Source organism: Saccopteryx leptura, unplaced genomic scaffold, assembly GCF_036850995.1.
Source record: "Saccopteryx leptura isolate mSacLep1 unplaced genomic scaffold, mSacLep1_pri_phased_curated manual_scaffold_43, whole genome shotgun sequence".
Taxonomy (NCBI): domain Eukaryota; kingdom Metazoa; phylum Chordata; class Mammalia; order Chiroptera; family Emballonuridae; genus Saccopteryx; species Saccopteryx leptura.
The window spans coordinates 361,443-372,325 of record NW_027095725.1 but is presented as its reverse complement, the minus strand read 5'-3'; the positions used below and the strand labels follow the sequence as shown (position 1 = coordinate 372,325).

The following is a 10,883-nucleotide window of genomic DNA, read 5'->3' as shown; positions in this document are numbered from 1 at the left end:
TGCATTGTGCAGTAAGGGGCAATTTGCTACACTGCTTCCATGTGTAAATAATTACACATATTTATAGATGTGTTAATGAGCAAGGATGGTATAGAAGTATAAAATTAGCACATAAGAAATAACTCATTCAGAGCACTTGTCATCACAAGAGGAGGAGGAAAGTCTGGCCGATGAGTAGTGCTTCAGAACAAGGCTGTCTGGGCAGTGCCAGCCACATTGCACATGGGAAAGGATTAAACGTGGTGATTAAGGCAGCTGGGGTTGTGAGCCAGGGACCATTGTATCAGGCCCTGTGTCAGCCATCTCTTCAATGTGTCTGGAAAACACTCTAGTTAAAAATTGGGTAAGAGAAAATCATTTGTAGATTTCAGTTCCTCTGAGTCCTCTAGAAAGGCTAATAAGTATGGCCTAGGTATGTGGGGTGGACTTTGGATAGGCCTGGATTTAAACTCTACTAAATTCAGAGTGAATTTAACACTGGAGATTTGGGCAAATCTTACAAATTCTCTGAGCTCTTGAATACTAATATGTAAGGTAAAGATACATGCATATATTTTTTGAAAGTGTTGAATTCAATTTATTTATTTGCATATGTATTTGTTTATATTTTAGGTAAGATGATGGAAGATAGTGAGGCTGACTCTCATATGCACTCTTACAAGGATCTACCTGGTAACCCCAATTTCTGAATACTGAGCTGGTTTTTAGCACCTCGGAATGATGTGCTCCAGCCAACCGAGCTTTCTCAGTGCCCAGGGTCAATGCTAGAACCAATTGAGCTGCTGGCTGCACAAAAGAATGAAGGAGAGAACTGGGAAAGGGAGGGGTGGAGAAGCATATGGTTGCTTCTCTTATGTACCCTGACCAGAATCACACCTAGGACATACAAAGGGGCAAATTCTCTATCCACTGTGCAACAGTCTAGGGCAAAAATTCAATATAAAAAACTGACATTTTCATGTTGTCCAATAAATACACCCCTGATACTAGAGACCATACCCTGTTGGTGTTGTATACCAGGCCTTTCCTCAATACCTTACATATACTCTGCCCTAAATATATATTTTATGAATAACTAAAAGATGGGAATTTAAACCTCATAATGGGAAGATCTAGAAACAAAGTTTGAATTGACCATCTGTAGTCAGTGTAGAGGCTTACTATTATAGAGAAGTTCTGAGCCAATAGTTGACAAAAGAAAATACAAGAGTATAAAGAAGAATGAATGATAATTTGATGGGAGGACATTATGTGTTTTTTGACAAAGTAGGGACTAACACTCCAGACTCCACCAAACTCACTCTTCTCCAACTTAGAACTCAGGAGAAAGGAGACTGAAGTAAAGATGTATAGCCTACAAGAAAGAAAAGGCCAAGTGCACCCAAAGGTCAGCGAGCCCCAGGACAATGACTACCTCTGTCAGTGACACTCACAAAGCATGTTATCTCTTCATGCAGTAATTTCATCTGATCATTTGGTCATTAGAGAATTCTGTTCCCCAATGGATCTACACTACAGAATTGAGACTCAATGATGTGAGTGCCTGCGCTCTCTCTGAAGCGCTGTATGTCCAGGAACATGGACTAAACCTTCCCTAATCCCTGTTGCTCTCACCCCCAGATAGTGAGAACTGTCAGAACTTCTTCATTGACAGTTGTGACATGCATGGGCCTCCTACATTTGTAAAAGACAGTGCAGTGGATAAGGAGCATCTGAACCATGCAGCCCTCACTCTGCCCCTGGGTTGAGAATCAGACCATCTGGCATTGCTGAAGCTGGTCTTGGAGTGTGGAATGAGGCATCTGCTCTGCCAGTGGGTCTGCACTTTGGCCCTTATAAGGGCCAGATCACAGAAGATGAAGAGGCAGGCAACAACGGATACTCCTGGCTGTGAGAAGTATTTACCTCTTCCTGTCTTGTGACTTCCCACATCCCTGCCATGGCTTGGTGAGACCTGTCTATCTACATACTAGGACATGGATGGTGACAATATGGTTAGCTCTGGGTACTGAGTAGCCTTTGCAGAACATGAAATTCCTGTTGAGGATCACAGGTTAAGTTGGAGCACAGTGGCCTGACCTGTCGTGAGGCAGTAGGATAAAGCATCGACCTGGAACACTGAGGTCGCCGGTTCGAAACCTTGGGCTTGCCTGGTCAAGGCACATATGGGAGTTGATGCTTCCTGCTCCTCCCCCTTCTCTCTTTCTATGTCTCTCTCTCTCACTCCTCTCTCTCTAAAAAAGTCAATAATTTGGAGCACAGTGGTACAGACAGAAAGAAATGCCTCCTCCCAGCCCTAAGTGGACAGGTCAACTCAGATGTAATGAGTAAAGAATGTATCATGTGGTCTCGAGTGGCAATGCATGCAAGCTGAAAGAGCTTTGTTGACAGTAGCGAAATTACCTCCACATCCACAAAAAGCCTTTATATTTTCTTCCTGAAAGGTAGATCACCAAAGGGAGAAACTGCCATGAGTATGTGGATGGGAAGGATGAATCCTGGGCCAACTGGATGAGGTAAGACCAAGAAGTTTTGGGGAGTCACGGAGAACACTCATCCCTCTCAGGCCCATACATCTTTCCTTCTCATCATGCCTCCCTCAGTGGTCTCCCTCAATCCTCTATTCCTCTTTTTTTTCTTCTTGCTTTTTCAAAGCAAGAGGTATTTAGATGAAAAAAAGAGATAAAGATATAGCATATGTCCTCAAAATACAAATCCCTATGCTAGACAAAATTTAGGCACTGGAAAGAAATTTTGAGATCCTGGATTACATTTTAATTGATCTAATGAACATTATTTAAGCAAGTCTTTACTATATTCCAGTTTAGAGGAAGGTGTTCATTATTAAAACAGATTATATAACCCATCTTCTTATGGAGGACGAATTGCAGACAGAGTAAAACAATTGATTTTAAAAATGTTTAACTCGAATTTTCCTATTTTTTGAGAAGTGCACAGTGTCAGGATACCTAAAGCAAGGATAGTCTAAACCTGTGAGGGCAGCAAATTATCCCAACCTCACTTCTAACTAGAACTGAGTTCTGAAGCCTGCAGAGCAATGATCATTTGCCACTTTCCTAGGGGCTCTTTTACCAGAGGCTACAGAATGTGAATAAGCTATTATTGTTCTGAATGATTTTGCTAAGATAAAGAGACCTCCAAATTCTGATCAGTTCTCTCAGCGGTAGAGCATCAACCCGATCATGGAAGTCCAGGGTTTGATTCCCAGCCAGGGCCCACAGAAGTGCTCATCTGCTTCTCAACCCTTCCTCCTCTCCTTCATCTCTTTCTCTTCCCTTCCCGCAGCCAAGGCTATATTATATTGGAGCAATGTTGGGCTGAGCACTGAGGATGGCTCAATGGCCTCTGCCTCAAGTGCTAGAATGGTTTCAGTTGCAGCAGCACAATGATGAGATAGGCTGAGTATCTCCCCCTGGTGGACATTCCAGGTAGATCCTCATTGGGCACATGCAGGAATTTGTCTGCCTTCCCATTTCTCACTTTGGTGGGGCAGGGGGACCTCCAGGTGTTTTTCGAAACCTGGGTGAGTCATAAAGCACTACCTAAATAAAATGTGAGAAGAAATGAGAAAGGCCTCTCAAAAAAAATAAACTTAGGCTGAGTATTGAATGATGTGAACTAATCTAGACACAGAGTCTTACATCAAGTATTAAGTTCTGTGATATAAACAGGACCTGAGTTAGTTTAGAGAAGTTAGAGGTCACTGGGTTTTATGGCCAATCAGGGTGGAGGTTACATCTAAAATTGGCTTTGGAAAATGGTATTAGGCAGGATGAGCACCGTAAGCAGGACCTGAAGATAGAAAGTAGTATTGCATTGTGACAGGCTCAGACATTGAACAGAAGGTTCTCCGGGAGCACTGTGAGAGTGGGTGACATCAGAGCCTGAGTGTCAGGTTCAGAGCTGGACATGGATCTGAGAGGTAGTAGAAACTCATCATCTGTGGGTTTCTTTTCTCTCACCTGCCTCAATCTTAGGTATGTGAACTGTGCCCGGGATGATGAAGAGTAGAAACTGGTGGCCTTTCAGTACTGCAGGCAGATTTTCTATCGAACCTGCCAGCTCATCAAGACAGACTGTGAGCTGCTAGTCTGGTATGGTGACGAGTATAGCCAGAATCTGGGCATCAACTATGGAAGCAAGCAGAAGAGAGAGCTCTCAGCAGCTAGAGGTGGGCACAACCATTCTTCAAAATGGAAAGAAAAAAGAGAACTCACCTTAGAAATGTTCATGATATACTCTAAAGTCAGTAAGATTTTGAATCAGATGTTTCAGAAATTAAGGATTCATTTCATATGTCTTTGATACTTAGGAGAAATTTTTATATTTTTTAGTTTTTTTAATTTTTTTTCTTCTTTTTATTTTAATTAATTGTGTTTACATAGATTCTAGGGTGACCCCGAATGCATCTCTCCTCCCCCCATTCCCCTCTACATCTCCTCCCCCCCTCCCTACAGTACCCTCCCCTCTTTCCTTCAGGTTTATCCCATCCTATCATTCCCTTTCCCTCTGTCCTCTTTTCCTCTGGTCCCTTTGATCTCTCCTCTGTCTCAATTCTGTTCCTTAGTTCTCATTATTCTTTGGATTCCTCAAATGAGTGATGTCATATGATATTTTTCTTTCTCTGCCTGGCTTATTTCACTCAACGAAATAGTTTCCAGGTCCCTCCATATTGTTGCAAAAGTTAATATTTCCTTCTTTTTCATAGCCCCATAGTATTCCATTGTATATATGTACCACTGCTTTTTAATCCACTCGTACACTGATGGACACTTGGGCTGTTTCCAGATCTTTGATATTCTGAACAATGCTGCCATAAACGTGGGGGTGCATTTTTTTTTTCAGTCGGTGATATGGTGTCCTTGGGATATATTCTTATAAGTGGGATGGCTAGGTCAAAGGGCAGTTCCATTTCTTAATTTTTTGAGGAATCTCCATACTATTTTTTTCCACAGTGGTTGCACCAGTCTGCATTCCCACCAGCAGTGCAGGAAGGTACCCCTTTGTCCATATCTTTGCCAGCACCTATCGTGTGTTTTGTTTTGTTTTTAATTTTTTTATTTATTCATTTTAGAGAGGAGAGGGAGAGACAGAGAGAGAGAGAGAGAGAGAGAGAGAGAGAAGAGAGACAGAGAGAGAGAAGGCGGAGGAGCTGGAAGCATCAACTCCCATATGTGCCTTGACCAGGCAAGCCCAGGGTTTTGAACCGGTGACCTCAGCATTTCCAGGTTGATGCTTTATCCACTGCACTACCACAGGTCAGGCTATCATGTGTTGTTTTGTTAATGAGCGCCATTCTGACTGTTGTGAAGTGGTATCTCGTTGTGGTTTTAATTTGCATTTCTTTAATGATTAGAGATGTTGAACATTTCTTTTGTTTGTCTATTGGCCATTTTTATGTCCTCTTTGGAAAAGTGTATATTTATTTCTTGTGCCCGTTTTTTGATTGGATAATGTTTGTCTTTCTGGTGTTGAGTTTTACAAGTTGTTTATAAATTTTGGTTATTAATCCCTTATCAGATGTATTGTCGAATATGTTCTCCCATTGTGTGGTTTGTCTTTTTATTCTGTTCATATTGTCTTTAGCTGTGCAAAAGCGTTTTAGTTTGATATATTCCTATTTGTTCATCCTGTCTTTTAATTTATTTGCCTGTGGAGATAAATCAGCAAAGATATTGCTATGATAAATGTTGGAGAGCTTACTGCCTAAGTTTTCTTCTAGGATTCTTATGGTTTCACAATTTACATTTAAGTCCTTTATTCATTTTGAGATTTTTTTTGTGAATGGTGTAAGTTGGTGGTCTAGTTTAATTTTTTTACAGGTAGCTGTCCAGTTTTCCCAATACCATTTGTTAAAGAGACTGTCTTTACTTCACTGTATGCTCTTACCTCCTTTGTCAAATATCAATTGTCCATAAAAATATGGGTTTATTTTTGAGTTCTCTGTTCACTTCCATTGATCTATATGGCTGTTCTTATGCCACTATCAAGCTGTTTTGTGCACAATGGCCTTGTAGTATAACTTGATATCAGAAAGTGTGATGCCTCCCACTTTATTCTTCTTTTTCAAGATTGCTGAGGCTATTTGTGTTCTTTTCTGGTTCCATATAAATTTTTGGAATATGTGTTCTATATCTTTGAAGTATGTCAATGGTATTTTAATTGGTATTGCATTGAATTTATAAATTGCTTTGGGTAATATTGACATTTTAATTATGTTTATTCTTCCTAACCATGAGCATGGTATATGCTTCCACTTGTTTGTGTCTTTCTTGATTTCTTTTATCAATGTTTTATAATTTTCCGAGTACAAGTATTTAACCTCCTTGGTTAAATTTACTCCTAGGTATTTTAGTTTTTTGGTTATGATAGTGAAGGGGATTGTTTCCTTACTTTCTCTTTATGACAGTTTATTGTTCATGTATAAAAATGCCTCTGATTTCTGAGTATTAATCTTACATCCTGCCACCTTGCTTAATTCATTTATTAGGTCCAGTCGTTTTTTGACTGAGACTTTAGGGTTTTCTATATACAGTATTATATCATCTGCCAATAATGATAGTGTTACTTCTGTTCCAATTTGGATGCCTTTTATTTCTTCTTCTTGTCTGATTGCTGTAGCTAGGACTTCCAGCACTATGTTGAATAAGATTGGTGAAAGGGGGCAAACCTGCCTTGTTCCTGTTTTAGGGGAATTGCTTTTAATTTTTGTCCATTAATTATAATGTTGGCTGTGAGTTTGTCAGAAATGGCCTTTATCATATTGAGGTATGATTCCTGTATTCCCACTTTGCTAAGAATTTTGATCATAAATTGGTGCTGGATTTTATCAAATGCTTTTTCTGCATTGATTGAAATTATCATGTGATGTTTCTCCTTCCTTTTTTTAATATGGTGAATCACATTAATTGATTTAAGAATGTTGTACCATCCTTGCCTCCCCAGAATAAATCCCACTTGATCGTGATGTATGATTTTTTTCAGTATTGCTGGATCTGGTATGCTAATATTTTGTTGAGAATTTTAGCGGCTAAATTCATCAGGGTTATTGGTGTATAATTTTCTTTCTTTGTGTTGTTTTTGCCTGGTTTTGGAATCAGAATTATGCTCACCTAATAAAAGAAACTTAGAAGTGTTTCTTCCTTTTGAATTTTTTGAAATAGCTTGAGAAGGATAGGAGTTAGTTTTTCTTTGAATATTTGGTATAATTCACCAGTGAAGCCATCGGGCCCAGGAGCTTTGTTTTTTCAGAGCTTTTTGATAACTATTTTGATCTCTTTTGTTGTAATCAGTGTTTTTAGGTTTTCTGATTCTTCTAGAATAATTTTTGGAAGATTATATGTTTCAAGGAATTTGTCCATTTTACCTAGGTGGTTTAATATTTTGGCATGCAGTTCTTCAGTGTTTCCTTACAATATTTTATATTTCTGTTGTGTCAGTTGTTATTTCTCCACTCTCATTTCTAATTTTATTTATTTGAGTTTTCTCTGTTCCTTTCTTGGTTAGTATTATTAAAGGTTCATTGATCTTGTTTATCCTTTCAAAGAACCAGATATTAGTTTCATTGATCCTCTATATTGTTTCTGTAGCTTCTATGTCATTTATTTCTGCTCTGGTCTTTATTATTTTCTTCCTTTTACTACCTCTGGGCCTTACTTGCTGTTCTTTTTCTAGTTCTTTTAGATGAAGGGTAAGGTTGTTTATTTGAGCTTTTGCAAGCTTCTTAAGGAATGCCTGTAGTGCTGTGAACTTTCCTTTCAGGACTGCTTTTGCTATGTCCCATAAATTTTGAGTTGTTTTTTGCTCATTATCATTTGTTTTTAATAATTTTTTTATTTCTTATTTGATTTCATTGTTAACCCATTCATTACCTAATAACTAACTAAGCTACCTGGCCAGGGCATAACCATGGATTTCATCCAACTCTCATTTAAAGATAGAAAACACCTCTTTCAGAACCAATAAATTACCACAAAAAATGCAAACCAGTAGAGAGAAAACTTACTTAACATAAGCAGGTAAGTGCATCAACTGAGGAAGGAGGGGCAGGCCCCCTCTTCACTGAGGAAAAAAAAAAACGAGAAATGCAAGAGAAGGGAGCCTGCATGGGTAACTGAGTCAGACAGTTCTAGATTAACTACTTTCTATAGTTCTCTGAAAAGGTGCCTGGGACCACTTGCTACACAGACCAAGGAAGATAAAAGTTATCTGAAAACCCCTTTTTTTCTTCTCAAAAGCATTTAAGAAACCATGTTTACATACCTTAATGAAAAATTTCAACACTTATCTTCTGATTACACCTGAATTTACCCTCCCATCCTGGAGTCATGAGAGTGACATGTACCTCTAGACAATGGGGTCACAAGCTCCTTGCATGAATATTTGTATTTTGTAAAAGGTATATAAGATGTAAGAAATCTAACTTTAAGGAGCACATGTTTGATTTTCTCTTTGGGGATCATGCTGCTCCACCAGCTAAATACATTCTACTTTCTTCATCTTTTTTCAGAGCGTTTTTGTCTTGCCTTGATTCCTGAAATACAACCACTGACAGATAATGCACTCTACCCACCCCTGGTTCTCCTTACTGCCACCAAGGTGTTATTCAAAAAATGCACTCGGCCTAACAGCAGTGACACAGACTGAGGACACATTTAAAAGGGACCATATTGCACCATAAAGCAAGTGACAACAAACTTTAAAGATTTGAAATTATATAACCTGTTTCCACCTCTCATGACAGCTGACCTTGAAATTTTTATTAGCAGATAAACCAGGAAGTCCTTTTACTTACACTTTTAAAATACAATTTTAAATAACCTGTAACATACATGGTAATTAGAATTCTAAAATAATTTTATCTACTGAAAGAATAATTAAAAAAAAACTGTGGTGCCCTGAACAGATGACTCAGTGCATGGAGTGCTCCCCTTGTGTGCCAAGGTTTGGGGTTTTGTCACAGGTCTCAGCACCTAAGAGAAGTGACCAAGAAATAATTTTATTTTTCTCTCTCTTTCTCAAATCAATGTAAAAAATTAAAAATTTAATGGAAAAATCTGTGATAGAGCTGCAACATGCCTAGTGCATTTCCCTCAACAGAAAGGCAGAAAACAAAAGAGAAACTAAAAAATGCAGATATCTCTTCAGACTATATTTCTATTTTCACCTAGAAAAGACTACTTTTTTATTTTTATTTTTTTACCATCAACAATCTAATTCTGCACCTCACAGTGTTTTCTTCCCGTTTCTGCCTCACATAGTGCCTCTCCAACACTGGAACCATTTTTCTCTCACTTTCCCAAAACACATGACCTGAAGATCCTGTAGTGAAGAGAGGTGAGCAAGAGGGGGCATCCCCACTTTTTGTCACTGTCCCAAGAGAAGAAAATCTCCATGCGGTGAGTCTTCCCTGATAGAGGTCGTCACCACCTGTCAGGGAGCTCCGAGAGAAAGAGTGGAGAAGTTTGGCTAGGTGCCTAGTCTTTCTGAGCAGTCTACTGAGACTGAAAGTCCAACCCCTCAAAAGCTGAGGCATGTCAGAGAAAACCATCTGACCAGAGCATATTTTTGTGGAAAAGATAAGCCAACTGGGGAAGGGGAAGGAAGAAAACTCCTTACCTTCTTGCCCGGAAAGTGTTCAGGACATGGTCAGATTGCCGGCCAATCAACCTACAATTACATGTCCAAACAGAATCATAGAGTAAGCCTGGGATGAGCTGCCACTGCCCATTGCTTCTCTGAGAGCCCTCTCCCCTCCCTTCGCAAAAACCTGTTTCTTATCCACCACTGCCATCTCTTCTCCCCTGCTGGCCAGGGGCTCCTCCCTTTACTGTGTTCTTAATTCCCTCTTCTGTCAGGCCTTTCTCAGCCTGGCATTCGCTCTTACACTGGTTTTCAGGATGTCCAAACCCAATTTTCTTGCAGGAAGTTCTGGCCCTGTCCTGCCTTTGGCTCCAGCATTTCCTGCAGGATCTGGGTGCCGTGCTCCACATGAGCCCTCCTCCTTTTATTCTCAGGCCCCTAAACCCCTATCCAGAACCTGTTAAGATGGCATTTAAAGTTTTTAACAGTCCCAACTAGTGGAAACAGGCCAAGGCTGTTCGCCAGGCCCGCATGCAGCAGAAGGTAATGCTCCAAACCCCACTTTTGTGGTGATTCTGAGACCAGAAGAGCCACCAGCAGCTTACATTAATTGTGGCAAGCAGGACCATTGGTCCCTGCCTATGGCTGCCCACTGAGCCCTGCCCTGACTGCAAGCAGCCCGGTCACTGGTGGAGTGATTGCCCCTTTGGGCAACAGGTTTTTCCTCAGCACCTCTACATGGAGGACAAGCCGCCCAAATGGGAAGGCCAATTCAGCCAGGTGGGTGCATCGCTCAAACTCCTAGGACACGGTCTGGACTCAGAGAATTCAGGGTATGCTGCAACAAGTGGGTAAGTCCATCTCATTTCTTGTGGACATGGGGGCTACCTTCTCTGTTTTGCCATCACACTCTGGACCTCTAGTTCCCTCACAGGTCTCTGTTATTGGAATGAGTGGGACCCTCTTCCTTTCCCCTTTTATGCCACTCCTGACATGCAGTTTTGCCTCAAGGTTGCCTCCTTACAGGACCACTGGCAGTCGGAAACACTGGACTCCATTCAGCTCCAGCTCACCAAAAGTTTGAACACTACAAATCCCCCTATTTCTTCTATTTTTTTAAATCCTTACAGGATCTCATTTGCAAAGACACCCCTCCAAACCACCTCTTTCTGATCTCCCCCTCCCCATGACACCCCTATTCAGCAGGAAGTAGCCAGATGAATAAACGGTGCCCTTTTTACTATTTAACACCAAAGGTCAGAATGTAAGGTTGGTGGATA

At 40.3% G+C, this 10,883-nt stretch overlaps 1 pseudogene; it reads left to right on the top strand.

The window, feature by feature from the left end:
- The first annotated feature begins 321 nt into the window (after positions 1-321).
- Positions 322-10,101, top strand: LOC136387014 (histone-lysine N-methyltransferase PRDM9-like; annotated as a pseudogene).
- Positions 10,102-10,883: the final 782 nt, after the last annotated feature.